The sequence below is a fragment of the Grammomys surdaster genome, unplaced genomic scaffold (genome assembly GCF_004785775.1).
Source record: "Grammomys surdaster isolate TR1022 unplaced genomic scaffold, NIH_TR_1.0 165, whole genome shotgun sequence".
NCBI classification, from domain to species: domain Eukaryota; kingdom Metazoa; phylum Chordata; class Mammalia; order Rodentia; family Muridae; genus Grammomys; species Grammomys surdaster.
The window spans coordinates 6,962,161-6,975,556 of NW_021604613.1; positions in this window are offsets into that span (position 1 = coordinate 6,962,161).

The window sequence follows — 13,396 nt, forward strand, 5'->3', positions numbered from 1 at the left end:
CAAAACACCTTGGGGGATTTCAGCTGATTCCAGGCCATCTTGCCTCATCCAACATTTTAGATGAATCCAGTCAGAACCTCAGTCAAGCTCTGAATCTTTCAGATATACAGAGACTGAATAACTGATACTAAAACTAGCTTCTTAAGTCTAACCAAATTTTCTAATGTTCTTTCCTCTCCCCTCCCCTTTAGAGAATTTCTTGTCACAACTATTCAGCAGGAAGAAGCTGGAGAAACATCAACCCAACTCTCTGTTGTTGGCTGTCTGGTAATGGTTATTTTTACCAATTAGAGACTGGTTGTCATTTTAAGGGATAATTTGGAAATAGTCATAATTTTGAACAGGAATGGAATAGATGTGATGGATTACTAAATTTTATTCTTGCACAAAGCATTGTGTAACCAAAGTCTTACATTAAATAAAAAATATTTGTAATTGGTGCAAAATTTAAGTCAAAATTCCCTACATTGGTTGATAAATTATATACTGATAGAAAATTAAGGTTTTCATTGGTATAGATCTATATATTGATACAAATTTGAAATTAGTATTGTTGTTCTTAAGCATTGGGCTGATGCAACCTATTTATGAGTACAAGACTTTGACTCAGTCCTTCTAATAGCTGCTTTATAAACTGTTTAAGATGATTAAGTAATACAGGTTAAGGGCCAGATAGCAAATTTATGGTTATGTTAGATTTGATTTAACTATAATAAAGTGTTTTCAGATTACTCAATAAAAATGGCTAAGAGTAGTCAAGGTTGACCAATTCAGCGATACCTTACTTAGTCTTTCAAAAACATCAGAAATCCAAAGTATGTGACATTTAATATTATTTCATTAATAATAATCTTTTGATCCTGAGACACATCTGTTCCTGACAGCTCCCCATTCCCCTTCAAAGAAGAATTGAACATCTTTACCTCCAGGCAAGGTTGCTTATGGTGGCAAGGGAACTACTAGACCGAAATTACTTATATCATCTGCAGACAATATACTGTCCAAAAAGGACAAACAGCAGTGGGATAGTTGAATACTAAGCTCTACCAAGACATAGTAAGCTAGTCCTTCATATTTCCTGCGCCATGAAAGGTCTGCCAGATGGTTCTGGGCCAGCAGGCTGAAGACAGATGCTTCAGTGTTATAAGAAATTAGGGGCTGTCCAGGTAGTTTTGCAAGCTGTTTGGTGGTTCCTATATACCCAGGCAATATCTAATTCATTCTCAAATTTCTGATGGGGTTGAAGACTAATTATCATCCCATAATCAAGCTCAAGTTGTTTAGTATTGAGAGACAGGTTATAGAGGTTATAGAGTGTAAGACTTGGTTTTCAGATGGTATTCCAGGCTAAAATCTAAGCATAATTCAGGGATAGAATTATAATTCTTCAAGGTAGGAATGATGGAATAGTACTCTATCTAATTGACAAAGAATATAAACTAGATGTTAATTGTATATCACACTTTGTTATTTACATGATTGTTATGGTTTTGTTCAATTTATGTCTGAGAGAAGAGTTGCTTTTTTTTTAATTGGACAGAAAAAGTGAGATGTAAGAGATGGTTCTGATTCTTTGATCGGGAATCTGAGTGTGGACACTGAAGGACCTGTTTTTCAATTGGTTCTTGATTGATCAATATAGAAGCCAGTAGCTAATAGATGGGTGGAAGAGGTGGAAAATCCAGGTTACCACAGAAAGGCTATGAGACACAGGAGGGGAAAGAGAATTCCCTATGTGGCAGAGGGAGAATGATTCAACAGCCATGTGAGATCTGAGGTGGAAGGGTCATTGGCTACTTCCCCAGATGTGAGATTAGAAATGCAACTAAGCTGAGGGCAGATGTAGGGTGTTGAGCAAATAGAAGGTAACTGGGCAATTAAGCTAATGGCAGATTTTGAGTGTTGATCAAGAAGTAAAGAAAATGCTAGCCGCAGGAAGCTTAGAGAAGCCTAGCCATTGGCTGCTAGCATCTTTATTGATTGATCAAGAACGAATTGGGGAACAGGACATTCAGTGTGCACACACAGATTCCTGACCAAAGCATCAGAACTACTCCCTACAAACTTACTTCTTCCAACAAGGCCATACCTACTCCAACAAGGCCATATCTCCAAATAGTGTCATCCCTTGCCAAGCATACACAAACCACAACATCAAGCAATAAATTAATATATGAATCTATACTGCATCTTCAGAGTCTTGACATGATTGTGGTACCCAGTCACTCATTCATCACCCACACCACTAATTTTGATTTTGTTTGCTTTATGAAATCATCTACCACACCTCTTTAATACGAAGTGGATAATTTCTCTACTCACACATAACATAAGCTGCTGAAGAGGGGACAAGTTCCACTCTGTTATTCTTGAGCCTCTACTGAAAATATAAACTCTTTGGAATTAGAATTATAAAGATAGAGCACACACATAGTAAGGAAACAAGTTTGCTGTAGTCAACCAGAAATTTGTATGGCTTGCAAACCAGAAAAATATCTGGTTTAACTTAAATAGTTTCTTTTATTTTTCTATTTTTATTCAAGTAACATTATGTTTTTGAAAAGATAAGGAGATATTGATACAACGAGAAAAGTAATTTCCAAACTAGTTCTTTTTTTACCATTCATTATTGTTAGTATGGACTTAATGCTTAACCAATGCCAAAATTAATCAAATTCTATATATAATTATAGGATTTTCAGTAAAGAAAATTCTGTGGTTTGTGAGCTACTTTTTCCAATACAATTCTAATCAATGCATACTCATTAGAGTGAGTAAACTAACAACACTATAATTCTCCTTCAGTGAGAGAATTTGTACCACGAGTTTTTCACAATAAATATTTTTATTCAGGTAAACCTTACCTTGTTCTTACCAGTTTTAGAATTATTTCATGATTTTAATTAAATTTAATTTTTTTTAAGTATAGGTTAGTAAGAAATTCCATATTGTATTATTTTATTAGTTTTAATTTATCTAATTTCAATATAAATGTCTAGGAATTTATGCATCATAGGTGTGATTGTAACAGTCAGTCTTAACCTGATGGTGCTGTGTTCAGAATGCTGAAACCTGTTTGATAATTTACCATAACTCCCCCATGACGGCTAAAGAAACTTAATATGGTACCAGGCATCCCTTAAGTACTATTAACCTTTGCTATGGGATGCCTGTGAGATCCCTATAGCTTGAAGTGAGATAAAAGTAAGATAATGGTGTTTCTAGTGCAATATATTTAACCATTTGCTTTCTGCTTTTATAGACCTGCTTATTGCTGTGGGACAGGGATGAAATGGTCTTTTTATTATTATCCTAAGAGAAACAACTGAGAAAAGTAAAAATAATTTTCTTGCTCTGCTGCAAATTCTATACATAATTGTAATGTACAACTTTGATATTCACCTTTATAAACCTCCCTTTAGTCCCTTCAGCACTAGCTTGCTGTCTGGCTCTAAGGCTGCTGTCCTTCCCCTAGCAGTAAGAATAAATTTGTTTAATCTAAACTTGAATTGAGTCTAAGTCATTGACCTATCCCAGTGGATTCAATCACCACAATGCATAGCTTTTTATTCTTTGCTCTTTTTTTTTCTTTATTTCTTCTGTCTCTGTCTCTGTCTCTGTCTCTGTCTCTGTCTCTCTCTCTCTCTCTCTCTCTCTCTCTCTCTGTTTCTCTCTCTCTCTCTCTCTCTCTCTCTTTTCTTTACTTTCTTTCCAGAAAACTCAAGTTCTATATAACAATAATTTCTTAGAAACATTTCTTGAGCAGAGGGAAGAGAAATGAAATGAAAAACTCAGAGATGAAAGGAATTAAAATGGAGAAATTTGGAATGTAAATAAAAAAATAATTTAATAACAATATCCCTTGAATCCATCTAACTTGAGAATTATTTTTTTTTGGTCATTATCATTTCTCTAAAGCACCTTTATTACAAAGAATCAAAGCTGTTACTTGAATCCCAAACTTAACTCTTTTCTTTCTTAGGAAGATTATTTATTCAAGAGTTCCTTCCTAATTATATTCCATGTAAAATATTATATGCCATCCTGGGGGAGCAGCGTTGGTGACACATTTCATTAAGACAGATCTTTCCAAGATTTGTACCATGTGCTTATAAATACAAATTAATAAATTTGAGAAGAAAACTTAGGCAATGATTAAAAAGATAAAGAGCTTCCTAGAAGATATAAAATTTTCTTCCTTTCTTTCTATCTTTCTTTCTTTCTTCTTCCTTCCTTCCTTCCTTTCTTTCTTTCTTTCTTTCTTCCTTTCTTTCTTTGTTTCTTTCTATTTATTTATTTTCACTTAGGAAATATGATGGAAAGAACTTCTATTCCAGACAGTAGGACCACCATTTGTAGAAGCTTGTGTGTAAATGTCACTAATGGTGCAATAGAAGACATAAGAGCATCCACTCTGAGAAAGGCACTATCAGATTTTATTCTATGTAAGAATGACCTAGAGCTTTAAGACAGAATAATGAAATAATTATATTTGATTTGTAGATTATTAGTTTTTATATAGCGAGAATAATATCTAAGAAGAACTTGAGGAGTAGAGATTCAGTGACTATTTCTCAGTTAGAGAGAAGATGGTATCAGATGTCAGAAGAGAGCAGAAGAGTAAAAGGATCATTCAACCCTCCAAAAGGATCATGACTCATAGGTTGAAAAATTACTGATTTATTTATTTAGGAATATATATTCACATATGTGTGCTGGAACTGGCTCCAGATGGGGTCCCATGAGAATCTCCAGTTTGGCTGAAGACAGGGTGTAAACAACTGCTGCCTCTACAGCTGCCTCTGCCTGTGGGTGGTCCGGAGGGATGGAGTTCCAGCAGGGAGAATCCACTCCTGCCTCTGCCGCTGCCTCCACTGCATCTTCGCATCTTCGCAATGAAGAAGGGAGAAGTGTTACACCTCTTTGCTGAGCTTGGAGGTGCCTAGCTAGCAGGTGTGTATGTGTGTGTGTGTGTGTGTTGGGGGGGGACAGATCTTTTATCCAGTGTCACAGCTCCAGTGAGGCAGCTCTGGCTAGCTGGTGAACAGGGGAGGGTCCACGACAGAAGCTCTCGGACAATGGGATGATTCTTGCACGGGCACTTTACTTCTGAGCTAGGCTAAGTATATACAGTTTGGGGTGGGTTAAGGTTTGGCAGCAGGTAACCCCTATTGGCTTGGTCTGAGAGCTTGGGGATGCCTCACCTGCACGTGGGAGAGCCTGGGGTGCTACTCCTATTTGACTGATGGCCATAGACCTCTCTGTGGGAGGGACTGTGAAGGGCTGAAGCTGAGAGAGCCAGGGTCCCAGGAACAGAGTTGAGCACCTTCCATCCCAGGAGGGTCTCTGGGATTCAAAGCTCATTCAACCAGGCGCCCAGCTGTCTCTCATAGCTAACCGTCCCACATATATAAATATACATATACATATACATATACATATACATATAAATATAAATATATTCCTAAATGAATATATACTCCTAAGTATATGTACATATATATAGATCATATATTATAAATTAATTATATTACTAGAAATATGAACTCTGATACTCATGTTGACACAGCAAACACGTTATCTACTTAGGCCATCTCCCCAGGGCCCAAGCCTCCAATTATGATTATTTTTGTTTCGTACACACATTTGTTGTATACACACACACACACACACACACATATATATATGTACATATACATGCATTTCATATACATATATATCTTTCACACACATACAACATAAACACACACACAAACACACACATATATATTCTTTGATTTAAACTTGGGCTCTGCATGTTACACAAATCAATTTTACATAACTTATCATGTTGGGTTGGTTTATAGCCTAAACATAAATATGTTTTTAATTTAATGTCATGCTATATTTTTCTATCAGTAGTGAAGGAAATGAATTAATCTTCTGTGTACCTGGCAAGCAAGACAGTAAGTGAGCTACTGAATATGCATCCAATGGTACTACAAAAGAATCTGTGAAATAGCACATCAGCCTCATCTAATCCCAGATGCTTATGATGTAGAGACATCTTCAATATTACTTCTTGTCAGGTAAGAAGAAAAAGATATAAGAACATTCATTTCCATATTTATTACAAAGTAATAACTTAGGGGTAGTTACATCTCCTATGAGGCCCTCTAGAGAGCTATTGAACTTTAAAAATTAGCTGCCTGCTATAATAAATATCCAATTTCAATGTAAATGACTGCTTCACAGACTATCATTTTGCAAATTTAGAGAGTCCTAAAGTCCTAGAACAAGAAACGTGTTAACAGCCAATGTAACAGAATCAGTATCCACTAAAGAGATAGTATATCCATGTGACCTGAACCCCATTACCAAATAGGAGCTATTTAAGACTGAGACCACTCTCTGCAAAAATGTACCAATGCTGAATTTTAACTTTGAAATTATTTAGCATTTTGAGAACAGTAAATGTAGGATGATGGGGTCATGGCTCAGTCAGTGAAGGTGAAGTGTTCTCTACATATGCATAATTAGCTGAGTTTGGCTCCCAGCACAAATGTAAAAGCTGGACACAACTGTGTATGTCTTTAATTATAGCACTTGGTAGGGCAAAGACAGACAGACACCTAAAGCTTGCAGGCTACCCTGCCTAAGGAAATCGATTAGCTCCAGGTTCAAACAGAGAGCCTGCCTCAAATAATAACAAAGGTAGCAATAGAGGAAGACACTTGAAATTCACCTCTGTCCTCCACACACATGTGCACACATGTTTATGCACAGTCACAAATACAGGTGCATATATATAAACATGAGTGTTCACATACAGACAAAAGAAGAATATTAAAAATGATTTTGGCTTAGGAATGTATCACTAATATTAGAATTTACATGAAGATAAAGACTAATAGCTAAAAAACACTCTCAAAGTAAGATAGAAAGTTTTCATCTCAGCTTTTGACTATGAATTTATAGTTTTTAGCAACTTATACTTAATAATTTCAATCTATATTATAACATGAATGTTTATTAAATTAGATATATCAAAATACAGGCTATTAAATTGTTCCAGTATTGACTCATCGTTGCTTAAAGTCAGTAGGAGTGATGTATGAATAGATAGTTTTTTAAATAAAAGTATATTTATATTCTACCATATGTTCACAGATTCAAATACTAGCTAATCTTAAGGAAAATTTTATACACTGACAGAATATGTTGAATAAGCTTCTAGGAAATATGGCTAACTAAGCAGATGGAGACAAACATACCCTCAAACACGTCAACATGACATAATAATTATTAAACATTTATACTTAAATCTAAAGAAAAAGTGCGATAGCCCTACAAAATGAAGAAATAACCCAAATCAGAGTGTTGAAGACCATCTCTTGGTAATACTAATAAGATATGAGATGTAAAAAAAAATCATAGGAGAGGTTAGTGTGTTCACTACAGCCAATAACTATACCTCATCATGCAGAATTACAGCCCACACTTTAAGTGCATGTGTGTTACACTTATCTAAACTTATGAAGTGGAAATCATTTCTTACTGCCTTTCTTGCTTTCTTCTATATGTGTATTACATATATATTTGTATATAAACTGATCTTTAACAAATCGGTAGAAATAGGATTTGAATATTACACATAAAATTCTTACAAGTATGAAAACTTATTCAAGTATTTATGCCTTTAAAAAAATAATATGGACTGGAGAGATGGCTGAGCAGTTAAAAGCAGTGCCTTTTCTTGCAGAGGACCCAAGATCAGTTCCCAGTACCAAAACATGGCTCACAGCTATCCATAAGTCCAGTTTAAAAATATCTGATGCCCTCCTGTGACTTCCACAGGCACCATCCAATGGTATCTATGTATGTCACAGATATAATAGACATACATGCATTTAGATAAAATACTTATACCTATAAAATTGAATAAATAAATCTTTAAAATGAGGAGTAATATAATACAATGAATTGATGTGTTTATAATGGTAATGTTGATTGCCATTAGGAGTGCATTATACTATCAAAATACATGGCTACTGGAAGTCATTTAATACTAACCATTAGTTAAAATAAAGAAATAAAATATACTAAAGATTTCTAAAGAATAACATGGACATTTAACTTGCTCAGAGGTTAGAAGTAACATGGCCTACCTTTGTGGACCTCAAAATTCTTGGCTTATTATACTCACCCAATATTTCACTTCCACTAATTGACTTTGTTTTAACATAGCTGGATAAGAAAAAGATATAAATAATTCATGTAGAACAAATAATCTGTGAAAACATTTAACTTCATGGCTTGGAAATACATATATACTAATGGTGGTGAGCAAATGTGTAAGCAGCAAAGAAGTAATATTTACACAGCAATGGTTTCAGATATTTTCCAGTTCTTAAGATGCAAACAGTGTGGTTAGAGAGATGACTTAGCAGTCAAGAGTGTTTATTGTTTTTCCAGAGGGCTTAAATTCCCTTTCCTGAACATTAGCCTCTCATGATTACATCTAACTCCAGCTCAAGTGGATCTAATATCCTCTTCTGGACAGTAAAAGCATTATAAACATGTGCTCTACATACTCATAGGCGCACATATACACATACATTTAAAAACTTAAAAAGTAATTTAATGTAATTTTCATACTTGATATGTTATTTGTCACTTTCAAAACAAGTAAATTAAGAAATTACAATGAGCAAAAGGAGCTTAGTACTAACTATCTGGGAATTCTTAGGTGGCACAGGATCCATGTTTCTATTGCATATGGTACCACTCATAAGCCACTAACTAAAAATAATAAGTGATTGAAATACCATAAAAACATGAGTTATGAGCCTGATTCATTTGTGGAAAAGTAGTCATGTCACACAAATTTAATTACATTCTCTATTGAATTAGATAGTTAATGGTCTAAGTAACTAAACTAGAAGCTATAGATTTTTATTTTATAGAGTTAAAATAATGACTAAGAATTTTTATTGAAAAAAATGAATTTAATTGTATTAGGTGAGCTAACATTTCTTATTAAAAGTTAAATAACCAATTAAATCTCGATCCAACGTATTAAGATCTACAAATTAGCAATCAAAGTGACTCATAAATTTCTTCTCTTATGAACCTCAAGTAAATAATGATGGACATTATTTACTGGACACTACTATAATAGAATCAGCTTCTCCAGACAGACCCAAGCAATCAGCTAAATGGACCTATGCCACATAAAGGAATAAAGTTATGCTAGCTCCCTGCACTCAGGAATCTCCTTTCTCTGATTACTTCTGTCCTATTATTTAGAAGTAGAGTGTACTTTATACATGATAGGATGTTTTGAGATCCCTACTAGTCACCAGAAACTTTTCAAGCAGCAGTAATTGATTCCTCTTCCATGTGAACTAAATGAAAAATATATATAATGCAGATATGTCTTCTGCAATGTGATAGAAAATTAGCACAACTGCCATTTTCCTAATTCACAATTTTGCTACAGATTTATGCTTGTAGATATCAGCAAGCACAGTTATAGGTCTCCATTTTCATTCCTTAGGTGAAGTACTTTTTCTTATTTTCTGAAATGAAGATATTAATAGCTTCTCTTTGGCATATTTAAATTAACAGTATCAGTTTGAGTCCAGTGTTGAATAAAATAATACAAGGATTACAACATTAGGACAACAGTTATATTAATAACTAAATTTGTCACTAAGTGATAGAGCATAATATAGAATGATGTAGTATTCTACACACTAGATGAAGTAACTACTTATCTACTTAGTGAGAAGAAGTGGATGCAGTAGATTTTATCATGGTTCTCATAATAGCATTCAATTTAATTCTCATGAATTTTTGTTTGTTGTTGTTCTATGTTGGTTTGGTGATTTGATTCTCTGTTTTTTTTTATTTCATTGATTTTTTTCATTGTTTTTTCAGAACTATTTAAGTTCATTCATCTGAAAGTTGAATGCACCTTAACAAATATCATTGGCAAATTTTCAACTAATGTATCTACTTAATCCATAACTAGTAAATGTATGTTATTTTCTTTTTTTAATTAGATATTTTACTTATTACATTTCAAATGTATCCCTCTTCTTGGGTTCCCTTCCAGAAACCCCAATCCCATCCTCCCTCCCCCTGCTTTTATGAGGGTGCTTACCCACCCACCCACCTACTCCCACCTCCTCACCCTGGCATTCCCCTACACTGGGGCATCAAGCCTTCCCAGGACCAAGGGCCTGACAAGGCCATTCTCTGCTACATATGCTGCTAGAGCATGGGTGCCTCCATGTGTACTCTTTGGTTGTTGGTTTAATCCCTAGGAGCTCTAGGGGTTCTGGTCGGTTGATATTGTTGTTCTTCCTATGGGGTTGCAAACCCCTTCAGCTCCTTCAGTCCTTTCTCTAACTCCTTCTTTGGGGACCCCATTGGGAACCTGTTCTCAGTCCAATGGTTGGCTGTGAGCATCCCTTCTGTATTTGTCAGGCTCTGGCAAAGCCTCTCAGGTGACAGATATATCTGGTTCCTGTCAGCAAACCCTTCTTGGCATCCACAATAGTATCTGGACTTGGTGTCTGTATATGGGATGGATACCACTCCTGAACATATACCTCAAAGATGCCCCAACATATAACAAGGACACATGCTCCACTATGTTCGTAGCAGTCTTATTTATAGTAGCCAGAAGATGGAAATAACCCATATGTCCTTCAACAGAAGAATGTATGCAGAAAATGTAGTACATTTACACAATGGAGTACTACTCAGTGATTAAAAACAATGAATTCATGAAATTCCTAGGCAAGTGGATGGGATTAGAAAATATCATCCTGAGTGAAGTAACCCAATCACAAAAGAACACACATAATATCCCCTCAGTGATGAATGGATACTAGCCTCAAAGCTCAGAATACCCAAGATACAACTCACATACAACATGAAGCTCAAGAAGAAGGCTTAATTTCCTTCTTGTTGAGGAGGTCTTAAACTCTACTGGAGAGCTGTTGGTAAGTGCTAAGGTATGTAAGCCACTTCTGCTGCCTTATTACTAGTTATTATGCAAATAGCCCTTGCGGTACATAAGTGTTGCAGCTGGATATGAGTTTTGGTTATTTCCCTCCTTTGGGAATTTATGTGGAAATTTCCAGTACCCTGAAAGATATCTGTCATAAAGGAGGCTCTCAAATTAGTTCTTGCTCAGGTGCCTTTGGGCCCTGTATCTGAAGGGCATAGCGTCTTCAATGATCGAGATTTACCTTCCACCTCTGGGGAGAAACCATGAGCCTATAATGCTTGGGAATCTCTTGGACAACCTTGGCAAACAACTAAAAACATGCTTTCCATGACTACTGTTATAGTTTTTGTAGGTGGTTAATCACTTTTAGAAGAAGCATTTTAAGCCCAGAAAGAAAAACTTTATTTAAACAATGTATGGATATTTATACAGTAATTTCCAATATTATTGGTATTTTAGGCACATAGTTAATAGTTTGATTTATTATGTCCTTTTTTTTAAGATGTTCTTACTGTTGTGGTATTGGAAATCTAGCCAAATACCCAGAGCGACTGAAGTCATGGCTCTTGGAGAAGAAATTAAAACCACCAATGTATTAAACTAGTACAATACAGAACTACATTGTAAATTTTGTCCTTATAACCATATATAAGTTTAGTTCTTGTATCTACTTAAAAATAATCCTTAACAGGGTAAGGAACACACAACCAGTCAAAATACATAGAGTTGTGAATCTTAGTCCCAATAGTACAACTACAAGTAAGCTACTAGATTGAAGAGTTGGGAATCATTATGAAAGAGAAGACGAAAAAATTGTAAGATCCAGAAGATTAGAGAGTTTGATTTAGGTTTTTGACTGCTAGGAATGTCAAAATCTACATCCATAAAGTCTCATGACTCCCTGAACATAAGCTGAGCAAGGATGACACCAGTAGAAAGGCTAGCATGGACTGGGGAAAGTTCACAAGGCTTCAACACTAATAATTTTGGGACTTGACTTATTTCATGTGACTGAAATCGTAGATAGTAAATTTTCAGAAGAACTATAAGCAATCAAAGAATACTGAGCCTCACAGAATAACCTTTTTCAAGGAAGATCACAGCAGTTGGTTATCTAATACTAAATAGTCATCCATGAAAATTTATATATACGAGTAATGTTATGTAGAAGGAGAAGTTTGTATTTATATACTTAGGATCAATGATACACATGCACACACAGCACTTAAGAATTATTAAATGAGTATGGAAAAGACAACTCCAACTCTATATTTTAAACTGTTCTATTTTTTACAGTAAACAACAACAAAAAATAAGATTACAATAATGTTGATACAAATAAAGTAGTTAAGGATAAAAATTAAAAGGTTGAAATAATTGTACAAAACATTGTTTAAAGAAATTTTTAAAAAAAATCTTTAAGAATGGAAAAGTGTCCATGTACATGAATGTATATGATAAATAAATAATCTATCGCTATGAGAATGCAAATTTTTGAGATTAGAACATTTATTTAGCAATATATCCACACTTAACTCAGGACAAGTACTTTTGTAAGGTCTTAGCAAATACTTAAGTGAATTAATACCTGACAAAATTCAGTAAATAGAAATATGCAAGGTCTGTTCTAAGAACTTCCATTTCTAAAATTTCACAAATACCCTAATAGTACTGCCATTTTCCATCTAGTTTGTCTAAGAACCTGAAATAAAGGGAGCAGCATTCACTGCCATTGAGCTGACAACTTTGGTTTTAAGCAGGAGACTATAACTGGAAGCTATTCAGAAATGTTGTAAACTGTTTAGTGGTTAGTATTGTGACCATTCATGACAAACGTGCTGCACAGCAGGTTGGGGGAATTCATAGAATGTAAATGAAAATGCCGTTAGTGCTTCTGTCCTACCTACAACGTTGCTATGCAGAAATACAAGAGGTGGAGGAACAAGCAAGGTGATCTAGTGAATAACGATATTAGTCTCCAAATTGATGTCATATATATATTCCTCAGAATCCACAGTGTAGAGGAAAAAAATAAATCCCTAAAAAGGTAGTCCTATGATATCTATATAAGTACCATGGTATGTGTGCTTACATATGTATGCTAATACACACACAGGAATCAATCCATAAAATACAAGCAACCAAAGAAAAATACAAAATCCATTGTAGCACTAGAAAAAAGTGACTGATTACAAAATATCATAAACTATCAAATTTACTAGATTACTGCTTCCTTTGAAGTGAACTTACTCAGATAATGTAAAATTTAAAGCAAGTAATGGATGGTCGTACCTCTCTTTAACTCCAGCACCCCAGAATTACAAGCAGTTATGTATATATATGTATGTATATATATATGTGTGTGTATATACACACACACACACACACACACAC